This window comes from Budorcas taxicolor, chromosome 8 (assembly GCF_023091745.1).
Source record: "Budorcas taxicolor isolate Tak-1 chromosome 8, Takin1.1, whole genome shotgun sequence".
NCBI lineage: Eukaryota > Metazoa > Chordata > Mammalia > Artiodactyla > Bovidae > Budorcas > Budorcas taxicolor.
The window spans coordinates 54,267,502-54,288,262 of record NC_068917.1 but is presented as its reverse complement, the minus strand read 5'-3'; the positions used below and the strand labels follow the sequence as shown (position 1 = coordinate 54,288,262).

At 38.5% G+C, this 20,761-nt stretch overlaps 1 pseudogene; it reads left to right on the top strand.

The window, feature by feature from the left end:
* Positions 1-8,994: 8,994 nt before the first annotated feature.
* LOC128052577 (high mobility group protein B1-like) lies at positions 8,995-9,614 on the top strand (annotated as a pseudogene).
* Positions 9,615-20,761: the final 11,147 nt, after the last annotated feature.

The following is a 20,761-nucleotide window of genomic DNA, read 5'->3' as shown; positions in this document are numbered from 1 at the left end:
GGAAAGTGTGTCATGTGAACAGAGAGGCAGAGGTTGGAGTGACAAAAATACAAGCCAAGAAACACCAGGAATTGCCAGCAACCCACCAATAGCTAGGACAAGGCCAGGAAGGATCCTCTCTTAGACTCTTAACAGAGAGCATAGGCCTGTTATCACCTTAATTTAAGGCTTCTCTAAACTGATGAGGAACTTCTGGGATAGTTGCATAAGGAGCTTCATAGATTCACAACTATAAATAACTAATGAAAAGCATTTTAAAACAACCATCTCTGGAATTGTCCTAAAGGCATATGGCAAATGAAGAAACATTTATTCAAGAAAAGCTACTAAAACTTGGCAAAAAAAAAAAAAAAAAAGGGAAGAGTCTGTGGTATTTACAGCATACTTGCTCCCTCCCCACCACCAAAACCTCCAACTTATTAGCTCAGCACTCTCAGTGGGTGTGGCCAAGACTCAAAGCTTTCTGCTACCTCAGCTGCCAATCAAGAAACACAGTTTCTTACCTACTTGGGGCAGGTCATCAATATTTCTCATACCTTCCAACTCTAAATTTAGTCCAAGAAGCTAAATTCCTGGTGAATGTAGCCAAAAGGTCAATAGATCCCTTCCGCCATCCAGCACCCAGGATAGAAAGCAAAGAAGCTATTCACAAGAACAGAAAGGTCTAAAATTCTCCCCAAATATACTGAAATAATTTATTCAAAACAGAGGGCAGAGAAGTTCAAACCTCAGAATGCTCTCAAAAACAATAGCTCCTTTTAATTAACAGCAACAAACCATAGGCCAACTAGTTCACCAGAGAGAAACAGGGGAAAAGCTAAGAGCCCTCCTGAGGTTAGAGTAAACCTCAGAGATGGACCTCCAAATCTCCCCTGCTCAAATTTAATTAGATCAGAGTGCAGAGCAATTTATGCCCCCACAGAACTGTCTAAAGAATAGAGCAATCATCTGGCAATTAGTGGGACTCAATAGCTTGCTGTGATTAAAAAAAAAATTGAGGCCAAAAGCTTAGCAGTGAAAGAGAAAGTTCCAGAGTGACTGTGCTGCTGGCTGTTAGTCGCTCAGAAAAAGTCAAAAAGTTAGTCACTTAGTTGTATCTGACTCTTTGCAACCTCATCGACTATAACCCACCAGGCTCCTCTGCCCATGGAATTCTCCAGGCAAGAATACTGGAGTGGGTACCATTCCCTTCTCCAGGGGATCTTCCAGACCTAGGGACGAAACCCAGGTCTTCTGCGTTACAGGCAGATTCTTTATCATCTGAGCCACCAGGGAAGCCAGAGTCACTGTGCACACATCCAACCCTGTACTCAACAAGAAGCAAAACCAAAAGCTTCCCACTATAGGAGATATATGACTCACTAAAATTATCTAGCCAAGTAATTAAACAAATAAACAAGCAAGCAACAGAAATAAGACCCAGATGCAGTGGAGAATCAGAAGCTAGTGTGGTCCATCAACAAAAAATTATGGGACATGCAAAGAAACAGAAAAGAGCAACCCATACACAAGAGAAACAAACAGCTGAAAAGTCTGTGAGACGACTCAGAGGTCAAATTTAACAAAGACATCAAAGTCTCCTTTGTAAATATGTTCTAAGAACAGAAGGCAATCATACTTCAAGATATAAAGGAAGCTATGATGAAAATATCTCATTAAATAGAGAACATAAAGAGAGAAATTATTTCAAAAAATTAAAAAGAACAAATACGAATTCTGGCATTAAAAATACAATAACTGAATGAAAAATTCACTGAAGAGGCTCAACATTAGATTTGGATGGCAGAAGAAAAATCAGAAAAACTGAAGATATGTTGATAGAGAATATACAATTCAAAGAACAAAAAGGAAAAACAAGAAGAAAAATGAACAGAGCTTCAATAATAAAGACATTCAATAAACAAGGAACAGAAGTAATCTACCTCAGCATAATAAAGGCTATGTAAGAAAATCCCATAGCTAACATCACACTCAATGGTGAAAGAGTGAAAGTTTTTTCTATGAGATGACAAGAATGCCTGCTTTTACATCTAATTTGGAAAGAGAAAAAACAAAGGACATATTTGGAACACCTGGGAAAGTCTGAGTATAGATAATATTTCTGTATCAGTGTTAAATATCTTGACAAATAAAGTAGGTGGTTATGAAATTATGAAGGAGAATGTCTTTGTAGGTAAGAAATGACAGCATATTTGAGCATGTTCTATCCACAACTTATTTTCAAACAGTTGAATAAAAAAATTTTAAACACACATAAACATATATGTAGATCGATAAACTGAACAAATGGGACAAAATGTTATCTGCTGGTAAACCTACAGGGATATATGAATGTTTGTTATATTTTTCTGAAGGTCTGGAATTTTTTAAAATTAAGAGATATAAGGTGAGAGAGGAAGGAATGAAATCTTAATCAAAAAGTGACGCTTTGCAAAGCACAAAACCCCAGTGCAAGGGTCAGCATTAGCACGAGCTCTTCTGCTTTCCAGGCCAGGAATATACTTATTGTACCACTGCTGCTGCTGCTGTTAAGTCACTTCAGTCGTGTCCGACTCTGTGTGACCCCATAGACGGCAGCCCACCAGGCTCCCCCGTCCCTAGGATTCTCCAGGCAAAAACACTAAGTTCTCTAAACACCCACATTTTATATTTCTTTTATCCTCCACGGTGCATTTACATTGTGAGTTTTTAATCACAAACTGGCAGAACCAAGTAAAATGGCAAATTTGTGAACTTAATGTTTCCAATGTAAGTGCAGAAACAAGACTTTAAATTTCAAGCTAGCTAGTAAACTTCCACAGAGAAGGCAATGGCACCCCCACTCCAGCACTCTTGCCTGGAAAATCCCCTGGATGGAGGAGCCTGGTAGGCTGCAGTCCATGGGGTCGCTAAGAGTCAGACACGACTGAGCGACTTCACTTTCACTTTTCACTTTCATGCATTGGAGAAGGAAATGGCAACCCACTCCATTGTTCTTGCCTGGAGAATCCCAGGGACGGGGGAGCCTGGTGAGCTGTCGTCTATGGGGTTGCACAGAGTTGGACATGACTGAAGTGACGCAGCAGCAGCAGCAGCAAACTTCCATGCTCAGATACTTTGAATACTACTGAGATCAAGTTTTCATCTTTCAACCAAACTTATAACAAAATCCTTTTCATGCTAATTACTGAGGTTTCCGGATAGGAATGAGTGTCCACACAAATGAAGCATGGAAAAATAAAAGATTTCCTTAATGCTGAAATTATATAGATAACTAAAATTATACATTGAATAGCAACATGAACTCCTCCTGGAGAGATGTCATATCTTATCTCCTTGGTCCCAGTGCAGAACCTGGTACTACACACTGTGTATTTACAGTAAAAATCTCATTTCACCATTATTTGATAATGAATCTTTTAGTATTCATAGTAAAGAAGTTTCCATTATGTCTATGTGGGATGCAGGAAGACATGTAATACACATCACAATTTTATACATAAATATAAATATACCTAAATATACATATAATGTTGCTTTACTAGAGCATGCTTGGCACTTGTCTTGGGTAAAATACACATGAATAGATCTTCAGGCCTGTGGGATCACTGCTTTTCAAGTATTTAACCACCCTGATTTTTGCTTGTCATGACCATGCCTTTTGTTAATCACTGTGATCTGTTCATCATTGCTTTCTCTCTTTCAGTTCAGTTCAGTTGCTCAGTCATGTCCAACTCTTTGCAACCACATGGGCTATAGCACACCAGGCCTCCCTGTCCATCACCAACTCCCAGAGCTTGCTCAAACTTATGTTCATCGAGTCGGTGATGCCATCCAACAATCTTATTCACTGTTGGTCCCTTCTCCTCCTGCCTTCAATCTTTTCCAGCATCAGGGTCTTTTCCAATGAGTCAGTTCTTTGCATCAGGTGGCCAAAGTATTGGATTTTCAGCTTCAGCATCAGTCCTTCCAATGAATATTCAGGGCTGATCTCCTTTAGGATGGACTGGTTGGATCTCCTTGCAGTCCAAGGGACTCGCAAGAGTCTTCTCCAACACCACAGTTCAGAAGTATCAATTCTTCAGCACTCAGTTTTCTTTATAGTTCAACTCTCACATCCATACCTGACAACTAGAAAACCATAGCTTAGACTATATGGACCTTTGCTGGTAAAGTAATGGCTCTGCTTTTTAGTATGCAGTCTAGATTTCTCATAGCTTTTCTTCCCAGGAGTAAGCGTCTTTTAATTTCATGGCTGCAGTCACCATCTGCAGTGATTTTAGAGCCCCCCAAAATAAAGTCAGCCACTGTTTCCACTGTTTCCCCATCTATTTGCTGTGAAGTGGTGGGACTGGATGCCATGATTTTAGTTTTCTGAATGTTGAGCTTTAAGCCAACTTTTTCACTCTCCTCTTTCACTTTCATCAAGAGGCTCTTTAGTTCCTCTTCACTTTCTGTCATAAGGGTGGTGTCATCTGCATATCTGAGGTTATTGATATTTCCCCCTGCAATCATTGATTCAAGCTTGTGCTTCATCCAGTCCAGCATTTCACATGATGTACTCTGCATATAAGTTAAATAAGCAAGGTGACAATATACAGCCTTGACTAACTCTTTTCCCAATTTGGAACTAGTCTGTTGTTCCATATCCGGTTATAAGTGTTGCTTCTTAACCTGCATACAGATTTCTCAGAATGTAGGTAAGGTGGTCTGGTATTCCCATCTCTTTAAAAATTTTCCAGTTGTGATCCACACAGTTAAAGGCTTAAGTGTAGTCAATGAAGCAGAAGTCCTTTATTCTTTCTCCTAATTTGTCTTACTTTCAGCCTCTTTTCTGTTTTTCTTTTCCTTCTGCCCAGCCTACCTTGATCCTTCCTTCTCCCATTCTTTGCTCAATGAAATCACATTCCTTCACATCAAGAAATTGGATGAACTTGACCTCACCCCTGGTAGGCTGCAGTCCATGGGGTCGCGAAGAGTCGGACACGACTGAGCAATTACACTTTCACTTTTCACTTTCATGCATTGGAGAAGGAAATGGCAACCCACTCCAGTGTTCTTGCCTGGAGAATCCCAGGCACTGGGAAGCCTGGTGGGCTGCCATCTATGGGGTCACACAGAGTCGGACAGGACTGAAGTGACTTAGCAGCAGCTGAAGTGACTTAGCATATGTATGTAAATCCATAAACATGCATATAAATCTTATCCCTCTCTGCTGCCTGGATATGAGCTGAATTGTGCCCCCTCCCCCAATTCATATGTTGAAGTCCTAACCCCCAGTCCTCACAGTGTGACTGTATTAGACAGAATCTTTAAATAAGTCATTAAGTTAAAATGAGATAATTAGCATGGGCCCTAAGCCAGTATGACTGGTAATTTTATAAGAAGAAGAGATTAGGACATAGACACACAGAGAAAGACCTTGGGAAAACATAGCAGGGAAAGACAGCTTCCTAAAAGCCAAGCAGAGAAGTTTCCAAAGAAACTAACCCTGCCAACATCTTGACTCATACTTCCAGCTTCCAGGACTATAAGAAATAAACTTAGGTTGTTTAAGTCACAAAGTTTGTGGTACTTTGTTAATGGAGCCCTAGTAAACTACTGGAATATACTTCCCAATCCCAACCCACAATAATCTTACTATGCTGTCAGTGTGTAGCTAAGCTGGCTCACACAATGTTAGCCTTGTTCACTCTCAGGGCTTCCGTGGTGTCTCAGACAGTAAAGAATCTGCCTGAAATGCAGGAGACCTGGGTTCAATCCCTGGGTTGGGAAGATACTCCAGAGAAGGGAATGGCTACCGACTCCAGTATTAGCTCATTTTTTCATTATAGTCCTAGATCTCTGTTCTGAGATTGAGTCCAAACACATGGGACTGGGTATTTGACCCAATTTTTGTGTAAGCAGTTATCTATCCAGTACCTTTGGATGGGCACCAGAAATTCTATCTTCCCACCCCTAATATTGTCCTCTAGCTCTGCTACTTTCTTTGTGTTAAAACAAGGGTTTAAAGCAAATATTACCTAAAAAAGAGCAAGTCATTTAGGACATTTTAGCTTGACTAGTGGAGAAGGCAATAGCAACCCACTTCAGTACTCTTGCCTGGAGAATCCCATGGACAGAGGAGCCTGGTAGGCTGCAGTCCATGGGGTCGCTGAGTCGGACACGACTGAGTGACTTCACTTTCACTTTTCACTTCATGCATTGGAGAAGGAAATGGCAACCCACTCCAGTGTTCTTGCCTGGAGAATCCCAGGGATGGCGGAGCCTGGTAGGCTGCCATCTATGGGGTTGCACGGAGTCAGACACGACTGACGTGACTTAGTAGCAGCAGCAGCTTGACTAGAATTAGTCTATCAGAGAGTCAGCAAAATACAACCTGTGAGCCAAATCCAGATGGCAATCTGCTTTGTAAATAAAGTTTTATTCATAGACACTCATTCATATACATACTATATATGGTTGATTTCACACTACAATAGCAGAACTGAATAATAGCAAAAGAAACCATATGGCCCACAAAGCCTAAAATATTTACAGTCTAGTCCTTTACAGAAAAAGTTTGCAGGCTCCTGATCTAGACAAGTGTAAGCTCCCCTGGTCAGAGAGCAGAGAACTTGTTTAGGAATGGGTGATACCTTGGCAATATTTCTCTACAAGCGAACCAGCTGAGGATTTCCCTATGAGTGGAATAGTAACAGACCCACTCTGTGATTAGTACATTTTGTCCCAACTTTTATGACCTTTTTATCTTCTTAATATAAAGTGTTTCAGAAAGATTTATTTCTGCCTTTCAACCTTATCTACCACTGTTTCTTCTTCTCTGAAATCAGAGTAAGAGGTGTCCTCTCACCATACTTTGTATTTTCCAATCTATCGCCTGTGTCAACAATGTTTCCTCTACAGAATTACATGTCCTTCAAGTCTCATCTTGCAAAGTTCCTCACCGGAATTCTGATCTACTTTGGAACTCCATAACACTTCTTTTAGTTGGAGAAGTGCTGCACTCCATTTTAATGTATATATACTTTTCTCTACCACTGGATTGTAAGCTCTTTTGGGATGGAGACAAATATCCTGTGTTTCCTCTATAAGGACTTCATTGTTTTTCAAATAGTAAATGTGGTATCAATGACCATTAAATTGCTAGCTGCATTTCTGCACAGTGACTCACAAAATGCATGCTTCCAATTGCCAGAGAGTAGTCTGGAAGTACATCAATACATGTTAAAAACTAAAGTTGTAAACTTAGAAAAGCAATTTAGTAAAATAATGCTTTAAATAATCATACTTTTGGTATATAAGGTAATCAAAAGACAATACATGCTTTGGGAAAGGAAATAATCTTTTTCCAACTAACTTTCATTTTAAAATAGATTGCAAGCTCCCTCATTTAGAAACAGAGTTCAGAACACTTGTAAACTTTTGTTTCCTATCCGTCTTGGTTGAGTTGTCCAGAAACAGACTCCTGAGGCAATGTTTTAAGTGCTAGTGGTTTCTTGGGGAAGTAAGAAGAAAACAGTAAGGGAGTTGGGCTATGAAGCAAAGAAGGAATGAAGAGCAACTAGAGGGTACACTCAGTGATTGAAACTTAATTTTACTTCAGCAATTCTGGGAGCCAGTGTGAAAATTCTTGAGTTATCCCACCCAAGGAACAAGGGAGCTAGGGTGTCTACACACTTCAATCTGTCTGTAGTTGAGGGTTGCTTCCAAGGGTATAGAAATTCTATTCTGCTGGGTAGGTGAAAAGCAGCATCTAGTGGCTAAGTGAAGTGAAGTGAAGTCACTCAGTTGTGTCCAACTCTTAGGAAACCCATGGACTGTAGCCTACCGGGCTCCTCTGTCTATGGGATTTTCCAGGCATGAATACTGGAGTGGGTTGCCATTTCCTTCTCCAGGGGAACTTCCCGACCCAGGGATCGAACCCGGGTCTCCCACATTGTAGTCAGACACTTTACTGTCTGAGCCACAAGGGAAGCCCTAGTGGCTAAAGTTAAAAATATATATATATATATATATCCTCAGGTAATTAAGTGCAAATACTAGCAATTGAAGAGAGCTTGTACACCCTACAGTGGCGATGGCAAGGAGTTATAGGCAGAGCATCAACATTGTCTGTTAGGCTAACTTTGAGTATTTAGTAAATGCTCATGTATTTATTGAACAAGTAACTACTGGGGGCTTCTGTTCATGTCTCCAGCCACCAGGAAGGTGCTGGAGAGGAGTGATAAGCAAAGGCAGATAATGCAGCCACACTGGTACAGCCTTCATTCTAGTGGAGAAAACAGATAATAAATACATAAACCACCAAATAATAGAATTACAGACTGGAATAGATAATTTAAAGGAAAGAAACAGGAAGCTATAATAAAGAATAATCAGGATACAAACATAGGTAATGTGGTGAGAAAAGACAGATGTCAAAATAAGGGGCCTATACCAGACTAAGAACTAATTTCCCCCATTTCAAAGAAAACTAGTGCAGATTCTTTCTCTCTAGGTAGATGGGAGTTTACAGAGACTTAGGGCATTATCGTCAAAAGTGAGTCAGATATGACTCCCTGTCTTAGTCCACTGGGACTACTCTAGCAAAATTACCACAGACTGGGTATCTTCAATGCCTCACAGTTCTGGAGATTGGAAAGTCCAAGATCAAGACACTGCTAGGTTCAGGGTCGGAGGAGAGCCTGATTCCTGCTTCACAGATGGCCATCCTCTTACAGAGTCCTTATATGGTGGAAGAAGCTAGGGAGCTCTTAGGAGACTCTTTTATAAGGGCATTAATCCCATTCATAAGAGCTCAGTCTTCATGATCTAATCGCCTCCCAAAGTCCCCACCTCCAAATACTATCACACCAGAGAGAAGGTTTCAACATATGAATTTTGGGAGGACACAATCATTCAGTCTACAGCACTTTCATTCCCCTAAGACCCAGTGGGGAGAAAAACACTATCTCAGACAAGAGGGGAGGGCATGGGGCAACTCTGTGTCTCTCAGAGGAAAAATAATTAAACATGCGCAAAGGAGATCCTAAGAAGTTGAGAGGCAAAAATGTCATCGTATGCATTCTTTGTGCAAACTTCTCAGGAGGAGCACAAGAGGAAGTACCCAGATGCCTCAGTCAACTTCTCCGAGTTTTCTAAGAAGTGCTCAGAGAAGTGGAAGATCATGTCTGCTGAAGAGAAAGGAAAATTTGAAGACATGGCAAAGGCTGACAAGGCCTGTTATGAAAGAGAAATTAAAACTTACATCCATTCTAAAAGGGATACAAGTTTCAAGAAAGAAGTTCAAGTATCCCAATGCACTCAAGAGGCCTCCTTTGGCCTTTTTCTCGTTTTGTGCTTAATATTGCCCCAAAATCAAAGGTGAACATCCTTGCCTCTTCACTGGTGATGTTGCAAAGAAACTGGGAGTGATGTGGAATAACACCGCTGCAGATGACAAGCAGACTTATGAGAAGAAGGCTACTAAGCTGAAGGAAAAGTACAAAAAGGATATTACTGCATAGCAAGCTGAAAGGAAGCCAGATGCAGCAAAAAAGGAAGTCGTCAAGGCTGAAAAAGGCAAGAAAAAAAACGAAGAGGAGGAAGATGAAGAGGATGAGGAGGAGGAAGAAGATGATGATAATGAATAAGTTGGTTCTAGTGCAGCTTTTATTCTTGTCTATAAAGCATTTAACCTCCCATTGTACACAATCCACTCCTTTTATAGAAAAAATTTGAAATGTAAAAAAAAAAAGAAAAGATGAGGGTAATAATATCGATGCAGATAAAGGGAATGTTAAACAAGATTTAATATTACTGAAAGAATATTACTGGGGAAAAAAAGATATAATCCAGCTAGAACAACCAGTTTCCTATAGATGTCCACCACTGTATCTCTTCAAAAGTCTCTTGAGCAGGTCACAACCATCCTCACAAACCCTAAGTGAAAGGTATAGCCACACTTATGAACTTCTTAAAACCCAAGATCAACTCTGAAAGAAATCTAAAAGCGGATCCCAAGTGAATTAGACCCAACTGAACCTGACATCCTGAAACACTAAAGTGTAGTTTAGAACGCATCATTATGTTCATCAAATTGAATTAGCATTCTGAAGTCCCATAAAACTACACATAAGTTAAGCAGGTAACTATCACTCCTAAGAGATGTATCTTCAGTGAGCAAGCAGTGATATTTAAGCCAGATAAAATACTACTAGGTTGTTGAGAATAATTTTGGTCTGTAAAAATTGCCTTAAGAAATGCAGATGACTTGCTGAAGAAGCATATTCCTCCTTTATTGGAAAAGAGAAAACAGAGACTACTGCAAAGGAGGAACTCAGTGATCTCCTTCTGGCTGGATAAAAATTGAATTTTATTACTATGAAGGTCAAGGCATCCTGAAAACATCAAAATTTCTTCTTTCTCTAAAACAGATTCTGTTACTCTGTGGTTAAAACCCAATTTTTACCTATAGCCTCAAAAAGTCCCTTTAATTTTCCCAGTAGGATGGTTAGAAGGTTGGGGATCAGCTGCAAAGTATTTGTTCTCACTATGTGATCAGAAATAAGGCTCAGGTCTGCCTTTTATTATCTCCAACATGAAAATCTGATGCTCCTGGAACTTCCGCCCATGAAACACTGCATGTAATGGGAGACAACACAGAAGAGAGGAAAAGAGCCAGTGATGAGATTCAACTCTACCGCTTCTGAGTCAAGTAGCCCCGAGCTTGTCTCTTAATCTCAATTAGGCTGTTTCTTCCTGTGTAAAATCTGAATAATAATGCCCACATTGTGAGAACTGAGTAAACTTGCCTAGTTCATTGTCTAGTGCAAAAAGTAACATTACTCCTGCTGCTGCTGCTAAATCACTTCAGTCGTGTCCGACTCTGCACGACCCCATAGACGGCAGCCCACCAGGCTCCCCCGTCCCTGGGATTCTCCAGGAAAGAACACAGGAGTGGGTTGCCATTTCCTTCTCCAATGCATGAAAGTGAAAAGTGAAAGGGAAGTCGCTCAGTCCTGTCTGACCCTCAGCGACCCCATGGACTGCAGCCTTCCAGGCCCCTCTTCCATGGGATTTTCCAGGCAAGAGTACTAGCGTTTGTCATATAAATGTTGAGATCGAAGGACAATCATTTTGGACAAACATTTACAAAAGAATTCTAACCATAATTTTTTACTGCTATAAAACAGAGAAAGTTATTCAGTTTTTATGTGAGTCGGGATCCATCTATCTGCTTACTCCAACCCACTATGGTCAGCATATCTTCAGTGTTGTATTGATTCCTGCATCCACCATCTGTCTGTATATTACATACCCAAGTGTGGTAACCAGCCTCTAACACGATCTCCAGTGATTATTGTCTACTGATATTCATGCCCTTGTATAGTTTCCTCCCATGATGACTGTATAGCCAATAGGGTATTGTGGAAATGATAGTGTGACTTCCAAAACTGATTCATAAAAGACATTTTTGTTTCAGCCTTGTTCCCTCTTGAATCACTTATTCTGGAGCAAGCCAGCTGCCAAGTCAGGATGATACTCAGCAGCCGATGCGGAGGTTCACAAGCTGAGGAATTGAAGCCTCTTGAAGAGACAGACACAACTGAGAGACTTCTCTTTCACTTTTCACTTTCATGCATTGGAGAAGGAAATGGCAACCCACTCCAGTGTTCTTGCCTGGAGAATCCCAGGGACAGGGGAGCCTGGTGGGCTGCCGTCTATGGGGTCACACACAGTCGGACATGACTGAAGCGACTTAGCAGCAGCCCCAGCAACAACTAGGAGTAACCTGCCAACAATGTGAGTGAGTAACCTAGAAATCAGATTCTCTAGTCCCAGTCAAGTCTTCTGATAAGTATAACCACAGCCGATTTCTTGACTGAAATCTCTTTCTGGGCCAGAATTACCTAAACTACTCCCAAACTTCTAGCGCACAGAAATTGTGGGAAAAAAAAAAAAGTTTGTCATTGTTTTAAGCCAACTTTTGAAGGAATTTGTCACTCAGCAATAGATAACTAATAAACTATGCAAAATCTCATTCATTCACTCAACAAAATCAATGTGTTTTCTATCAGTAGTGAGTGAAGTGTATCAATGGTACAAAGCAGTCCATAATATCCTTGGTATTTGAAGTGACATGAAAGTCATATCAGAGTGCAATGATCACAGTTGCTCCAACCTGTTCCTTAAATAGAAGGTGGAAAGCATTTAGCTTTCATCATCACTAAATAGGGGATTTATTTCCAAATATTGATAGCTCTATTAATAATATTAGTATCACTATGCTCAAAGAAAAATAACATTTACATATCTTTACTATTATTTCACACAAAATTCTACCATTAGCTCTCTATAGTAATAAACAAATACCAATTTGAATACTAGATAAGTTGTTTAGTAGCTGCACAACCCTGAAACAATAACTTAACATTTCTGAATCTCATATTCGTCTTCTGCAAAATGTAATTCAATTCACATCATAAAGAACTGATGTGAAAATCAGGGATATAATTCATGACACAAATTGTACACTTCATAAGTGAAAGCAAATAATCACCATCACTTCCAAAATCAATGTAAGAGTTCTTGAATTGGACAGTGCTTTTACTTTTGAAACTGGCAAAAAATTAACCAGACTGATAATCTCATATTCAGTGAGGTTTGAGAAAAGGGCCTCTTTTACCTGCTGTGTCTGAGAATAAAACTGGTATAACATTTCTGATGGATAATGTGTCAAAAGCTATAAGAAACAATGTGCTTTGATTCAGCAATTCTATATCTAAAATGTATCTTCAAGAAATATCCTCAAGATATTTGGAAATGTGCCCCAAAATATATGTAAAAGATGTTCTTCACAGGATTATACAAAACATAAAAATTAGGAAAAACTTAAATTGTAACCAATGTAGAATTAATTAATTTGACCGAAATCTATGCCAGAATTATATGACCTGACTTATGAGTTGGACACAGAGACTTCTGGTTAAAGTTTGGTTTTTCTTCTTTCTTAAGAAAGACCCATTAAAATACTAGTCAAAAAATAATAGGTTTATAATCCCATACAGAAAGGAAAATAAGATTATGACTAAATGGACGAAAGAGTTCAACAAATTTCTGGTAGACATAAGCATGATATTGAAGCTAGACTATAACATGTATGAAAATTGGAAATGAGAAGAGAAAAATCTCTGGAAAGTTTCCAGATTCAGAGATTAAAGACATAATAAAGTGTAAAAGTAAGAAGTGAAGAAAAAAACAAGGAAGGTAATTTAAGATCCATATACAACATAGTAGCCTGCTTACTCACAAATTACAACCTTAACACAGGTACTCTGGCATATATCAAAGGCAAAAAAATTCTCCTGGTCAGAACTGCTGTTGAGGATGAGTGAGTTAGAACCCCAGCAATTGTCCCCTTCATTCACACAAAGGGAGCTCCTCTAACAGTATAATAAGCTAGAGCTCCAACCACTCAAACCAAAAGAAAGCCTTTAAGTTTTCAACCTCCCAGATTGCTCTTAAGATCTCTTTTTTAAATATAAAACTAACCATATTTTCAACAAAAAATATGCATCATCAAAGAGGATGTTAAAGACAAATGCACTGAAAAATTGATCCCAGTTGAACAGACAATTCAGAGAAGGAAAGTGAATTTCTTAAGTCCCTAATTGATATCTTCTAAGAGATACATGAAGTTATTACTTTCATGAAATGACAACATAATATTATGAAAAGGAAATATTATAGAAAATGAAAGAATTCTTTAATATTAAAACCATAGTTTTAAGTATTAGAAGAATTCATGACTTTTGTTCAAAACCCAAAAGCAGTCAAAAGATAGATTAAAATTTTGACTATGTAACAATTTTTGAATATTTTCATGAAGAAACCATTATAAGCAAAGTTAAAACAAAAATATGAGATAATATTTGCAACATATACCACAGACTAGATATATCTCACTGATATATAAATCATATGTAACTATCAAGAAGAAAAAGACCAAAATCCGCCCCCCCCAAAAAAAAACAGGATAAAGAGACAACCCATAGAAAGAAGAAAGGCAAATGACCATAATACATACCAATGAACCTCAATTTCACTAAGTAAAAAAATGCAAATTAAAATAACACTGAGATGACATTTCTTACCTATGGAAATGATAAAAATCAAAAAAAGTTAACAATACACTCAGTTGTTAAAATTGAAGAGAAACAAACACTATCATACACTCCCGATGAGAACCAAAAATGGGTACCATCCTATGGAGGAATACCTGATACAAATATAATAAAGTTATATATGGGCTTTTCCTTTGGCTCAGCCATCTCATGTTTAGGTTTCCACCTGAAGATACACCAGTTCAAATACAAAACAATAGGTGCTCAAATCTGTGATTCACTGTAGAATAATAGGCAAAAACAAAGTGCTACCAGAATCGATCCAAACGCCCATCAGTCAAGACTGGTGGAAAAATTATGGTGCATCAACCCAAAGGCAAACAATCTCTAAGAATTGGTATGAAATGATTTCTAGGATATATTATTTAGTGAAAAAGCAAGGTCCAGAATAAGATATATGTTATACTACATTTTATACTAAAAAGAAAAAGAGGTGTCCAAAAATGGACAGAAAACTTAAGTAGACATTTCACCAAAGAAGACAAACAGATCACCTTCAGGCACATGAAAAGAAGCTCAACAATGCTAATTATTAGAGAAATGCAAATCAAAACTACTTGAAGTGGGAATTACCTGGTGGTCCAGTGGTTAGGACTCTGCTTCCACTGCAGGAGGCACAGGTTCAATCCCTGGTTGGGGAACTAAGAGCCTGCATGGTATGCAGGCAAAAAAAGTACAATGAAGTATCACTTCAAAACAGTCAGAAGGACAATCATTAAAAGGTCTACAAATAATAAATGTTGGAGAAGGTGTGGAGAAAATGGAACCTTTCTACACTGTTGGTGGGAATATAAATCGGTACAGCCACTATGAAGAACAGTAAGGATGTCCTGAAAAAAACTAAAAACAGAACCATCGTATGATCCTGCAATCCCATTCTTGGGCATATATCCAGAGAAAACTCTAATTTGAAAAGATATACACACCGCAGTGTTCACAGCAGAATAATTTACAATAGTCAAGACATGGAAACAACCACAATGCCCATCAACAGAGGAATGGATAAAGAACATATGGTACATAAATACAATGAAATATTACTCAGCCATAGAAAAGAATGAGATAATGCCATTTGCAGCAACATGGATGGACCCTGAGATGGTCATACTGAATGAAGTAAGACAGATAAAGACAAATACCATATGATACTGCTTATATGAAATCTAAAAAGGTGGTACAAATGAACTTATTTACAAAACAGAAATAGATTCACAGACATAGAAAACAAACATGTTTATCAAATGTGATAGTGGAATGGGGGAGATAAATTGGAAGCTTAGGATTAACATACACACAGGAGTATATATAAAATAGGTAAAAAAACACATTCTTACTGTATAGCACAAAGAACTAAACTCAGTATCTTGTAATAACCTATAATGGAAAAGAATCTGAAAAAGAATATGTACATTTGTATACATACATATATATATAATTGAATCATTTTGCTGTACAATTGAAACTAACCCAACTTTATAAATAAATTTTATTTCATTTTTCAAAAAACCTTTAAAAAAGATAAAATAAGAATATCTATGCATGTGTGTGCACACGTGTGCATTTATTTGATTAATTTTGTCAAAACAAACACAGTCAAGAACATAGTGACTAATGAAATGATGACCTCAAGGAGGTAAGTGGGAATGGGATAGGAAGGTTAAGTATGAAAGAAAGGTTTCTCTGAGCAATTATGTTTTTGTATGAACCATGTTTACCAGTTAAAGTTTAGTCATAAGACAAAGGCATACCAATTATTTGAACAGAAGTAATTTAATACGATGAATTGTTAACTACGTAACTGAAAGGGTTAGAAAAACACAAATGTATCAGGACGACAAATAACTTCAGGGACTAGCTACCACCTTTAGGGCAGAAGAATAATGAGAGATGTTGGAATTATTAAGATTTAGAAATTATTTAAATTTAGAATTGTTCTGCTTGGCTGAAACTCCGAACCTCTAGCACAGGTCATTCCTGAGGTGGTGCTGAGGTCTCTGAGTTCAAAGGAAGGGCCCACGAGCAAGACCTCTGAGGGAGGCTGGTTCTGCAAGTATTTGAAAAACTGCAAGTTGGATTCAACTGCTCCTATGGGATGAGGAAGCATGGCTAGGGAGGCAAGCACAGAAACTGGAAGCTAATAAATAGCCCTACAAGGTAAAAACAGCAAAGGAGCAAAGTTCCATCTAACTCTTCTAGCTCTGCAGACTCCCTGTAGCATCACCTTTGGAAGATTATAGCAGAGAACCAGCTGGAAAAAAACAGAAATGTGGTTTATAGAATCCCAGCCCCAGCATCACAAAGCAGAGTGCAGAAGGCTGAGAATCAATAGCTTAACAACTGATGCAACATGTAAATGTTTTATATATTCAAAAATCAAATAAAAAAGAGAAAGCAAACCATAAAATTGAACACCAACAGAAACAAATGAATCTAACTATAAAATCAATAACCGCACAGAAAAAGTATTATTTCAAGCAGAGGAAACTGTTTATTCTTACTGTGATACATTGCAAGGACAAAAAAAAATTGCAAAGATATGTAAAAATTCACTCAGTATGTTTATTGTTGATTGTAATACTGCACCTTAGAAACTAATTTGTGCATACTACAGGATAAAGCAAATGAGCATGTGAATGGTTTTGAGAACAAAGATTCTCAGTGTTACAGAAAAGGCTTAACAATATAAAATAAGCTTTTAAAAAATCTTATAATGTTAAATTTGAACTGGAAACAGTATGAATTTTTAAAAAGATTTTTCCTAGTTCTATTTATAGGAAGGGCCTAGAACCAATGACAACTAGTAGTTGTCAGTGAACAAGCATTAAGATCTTGGTTTCTAAATACCACATCCCAGTAAAAGGAACCAGGGACTCTTGCAGAAATGGTTGATTACATATATGGAATACAGAAAATACTAGGCAATGTGGGCCATGTTGTATCAAAAAGTAAGAAATGTCCAACAACAAGGTCAGTCATGAGAAAAAGACAGAGGGAGCTAGCTTGAAGGAGGGAGCTAGCTTGAATCAGCTTCCAGTGGTCAAATTCAGGACAATCTGGCCATTGAAAAGAATAGTAGTTACTATTGATTATAACATTTTAAATAAAAAGCCCTTGAATTCACAGTGAAACTCAAAGTGAGAGAGCAAAGAGATAAAAACAAAGTTCTTCTCTGTAAAAGAATGTCTATTCATAAATGTATAAGGAATTACAGAAGTAGATAATCACCATTTTGCAACTTTCAATGTAACTGACTTCAGTTCAGTTCAGTTCAGTTCAGTTGCTCAGTCGTGTCCAACTCTTTGTGACCCCATGAATCGCAGCACGCCAGGCCTCCCTGTCCATCACCAACTCTTGGAGTTCACTCAGACTCACGTCCATCGAGTCCGTGATGCCATCCAGCCATCTCATCCTCTGTCGTCCCCTTCTTCTCCTGCCCCCAATCCCTCCCAGCAGCAGAGTCTTTTCCAATGAGTCAACTCTTCGCATGAGATGGCCAAAGTACTGGAGCTTCAACTTTAGCATCATTCCTTCCAAAGAAATCCCAGGGCTGATCTCCTTCAAAATGGACTGGTTGGATCTCCTTGCAGTCCAAGGGACTCTCAAAGAGTCTTCTCCAACACCACAGTTCAAAAGCATCAATTCTTCGGCACTCAGCCTTCTTCACAGTCCAACTCTCACATCCATACAAGAGGTCACCTTAATCAATCTTTGTCAAAACCACCAAGTGAAAGATCTGTGGAGAATCTAGTCACCCAGAGATAACTTACTGATTGCAAAGGGGAAAATAAACCATTTCAGTGGGGATCTCTGAAGGGTATCACCTTAATAAAATGAGTGGACTTAGTAACTATTAATGGAAAGACCTGATATAATCTACCTTCTTATGTGACACAATGTAAAGTACATAAGTTAACCTATAACAGTCGCATGGCAAATTCGAACAATCAATTCTCTGGATTCAATTTAAAGGAAGTGTAGAGGACTGGAAAGCATGCTAAATGATACCACGGGGATATAGTCAGACAAATCTAGATTGTGGGACACTATACAAGAAAAAAGAGTTGGTGGCAATGTGAGGATGAGAAGGTCAGCATTCCTTCTCAGGCTAAGAAAAGTCAGTCATAGCAACCGAATGCAGTGTATAAATCTAGTTTATGTATTTTTAAATGTATTAAAAACATTTGGAAAACTGAGGAATTGAATATGGGCTAAAAATTATATGCTATGCCTTAAGAAACCCATGAACAGTATGAAAAGGCAAAAAGATATGACACTGAAAGATGAACCTCCAGGGTTGGTAGGTGTCGATTATGCTACTGGAGAAGAGCAGAGAAATAGCTTCAGAAGGAAAGAAGAGGCTGAGCCAAAGTGGAAATGACACCCAGTTGTGGATATGTTTGGTGGTGAAAGTCCAATGCTGCAAAGAACAATATTGCATAGGAATCTGGAACGTTAGGTACATAAATCAATGTAAGTTGGAAGTGGTCAAACAGGAGATGGCAAGAATGAACATTAACATTTTAAGAATCAGTGAACTAAAATGAACAGGAATAGGTGAATTTAACTCAGATGACCATTTATATCTACTGCTTTGGCCAAGAATTCCTTGGAAGAAATGGAGTAGCCCTCATAGTCAGCAAAAGAATCTGAAATGCAGTAATTGGGTGCAATCTCAAAAACGACGGATTGATCTCAGTTCATTTCCAAGGCAAACCATTCAATATCACAGTAATCCAAGTCTAGGCTCCAACCACTAATGCTGAAGAAGATGAAGTTGAACGGTTCTATGAAGACCTACAAGATCTAGAACCAACAACAACAACAACAAAAAAAAGATGTCCTTTTCATGTTAGGGGACTGGAATGAGAAAGTAGGAAGTCAAGAGATACCTGGGGTAACAGGAAAGTTTGGCCTTGGAGTACAAAATGAAGCAAGGCCAAGGCTAACAGAGTTTTGCCAAGAGAACACACTGGTCATAACAAACACCCTCTTCCAACAACACAAGAGATGACTCTACACATGGACACCACAGATAATCAATAACAAAACCAGATTGATTATATTTTTTCTAGCTGAAGATGGAAAAAATCTATACAGTCAGTGAAAACAAGCTGGGAGCTGACTGTGGCTCAGATCATGAGCTTCTTATTGCAAAAATCAGACTTAAGTTGAAGAAAGTAAGGAAAACCACTAGGCCATTCAGGTATGACCTAATCAAATCCCTTCTGATTACACAGTAGAAGTGACAAACAGATTCGAGGGATTAGATCTGATAGACAGAGTGCCTGAAGAACTATGAGCAGAGGTTCATAGCATTGTATAGAAGGTGGTGATAGAAACCATCCCCAAGAAAAAGAAATGCAAAAAGTCAAAATGCTTCCCTAAGGAGGCCTTACAAATAGCTGAGAAAAGAAGAGAAGCGAAAGGCAAAGGAGAAAAGGAAAAACATATCCATCTGAATGCAGAGTTCCAAAGAAAAGAAAGGAGAGATAAGAAAGCCTTCCTCAGTGACCAATGTAATAAAATAGAGGAAAACAACAGAATGGGAAAGACTAGAGATCTCTTCAAGAAAGTTAGAGATATCAAAGGAACATTTCATGCAAAGATGGGCACAATAAAGGACAGAAACAGGATGATCCTAACAGAAGCAGAAGATATTAGGAGGTGGCAAGAATACACAGAACTATACCAGAAAGATCTTCATGACCCAGATGAACATCATGGTGTGATCACTCACTAAAGCCAGACATCCTGGAATGTTGAAGTCAAGTGTGCCTTAGGAAGTATCATTATGAACAAAGCTAGTGGAGGTAATGGAATTCCAGCTGAGCTATTTCAAATCCTCAAAGATGATGCTGTCAAAGGGCTGCACTCAACATGCCAGGAAATTTGGAAAATTAGCATTGGCTCCAGGACTGGAAAAGGTCAATTTTCATTCTAATCCCAAAGAAGGATAATGTCAAAGAATGTTCAAGCTACCGTTTAATTACACTCATTTCACATGCTAGTGAGGTAATTCTCAAAATCCTTCAAGTTAGCCTTCAACAGTATGTGAATTGAGAACTTTCAGGTATACAAGCCGGATTTAGAAAAGGCGGAAGAACCAGAAATCAAACTGCCAACATCTGTTGGGTCATAGAGATGCTAAAGCTTTTGTGTGGGTCACCACAAATGAGAAAATTCTTTAAGAGATGGGAATACCAGACCACCTTACCTGCCTACTAATAAACCTGTATCTAGGTCAAAAGGTAACAGTTAGAACAGGACATAGAACAACAAACTGGTTCAAATTTAGGAAAGGAGTATGCCAAGGATGTATATTGTCACCCCGCTTACTTAAATTCTTTGCAGAGTACATCATAAGAAACACCAGGCTTAAGGAATCACAAGCTGGAATCAAGATTGCAGGGAGAAATATCAATAACCACAGATATGCAGATGACACCACCCTTATGGCAGAAAGCAAAGATAAACTAAACAGTCTCCTGAGAAGGTGAAAGTGGAGAGGAAAGAAGCTGGCTTAAAACTTAACATTCATTGCCATCTTTCTAAATTCCATATATATGTGTTAGTATACTGTATTGGTGTTTTTCTTTCTGGCTTACTTCACTCTG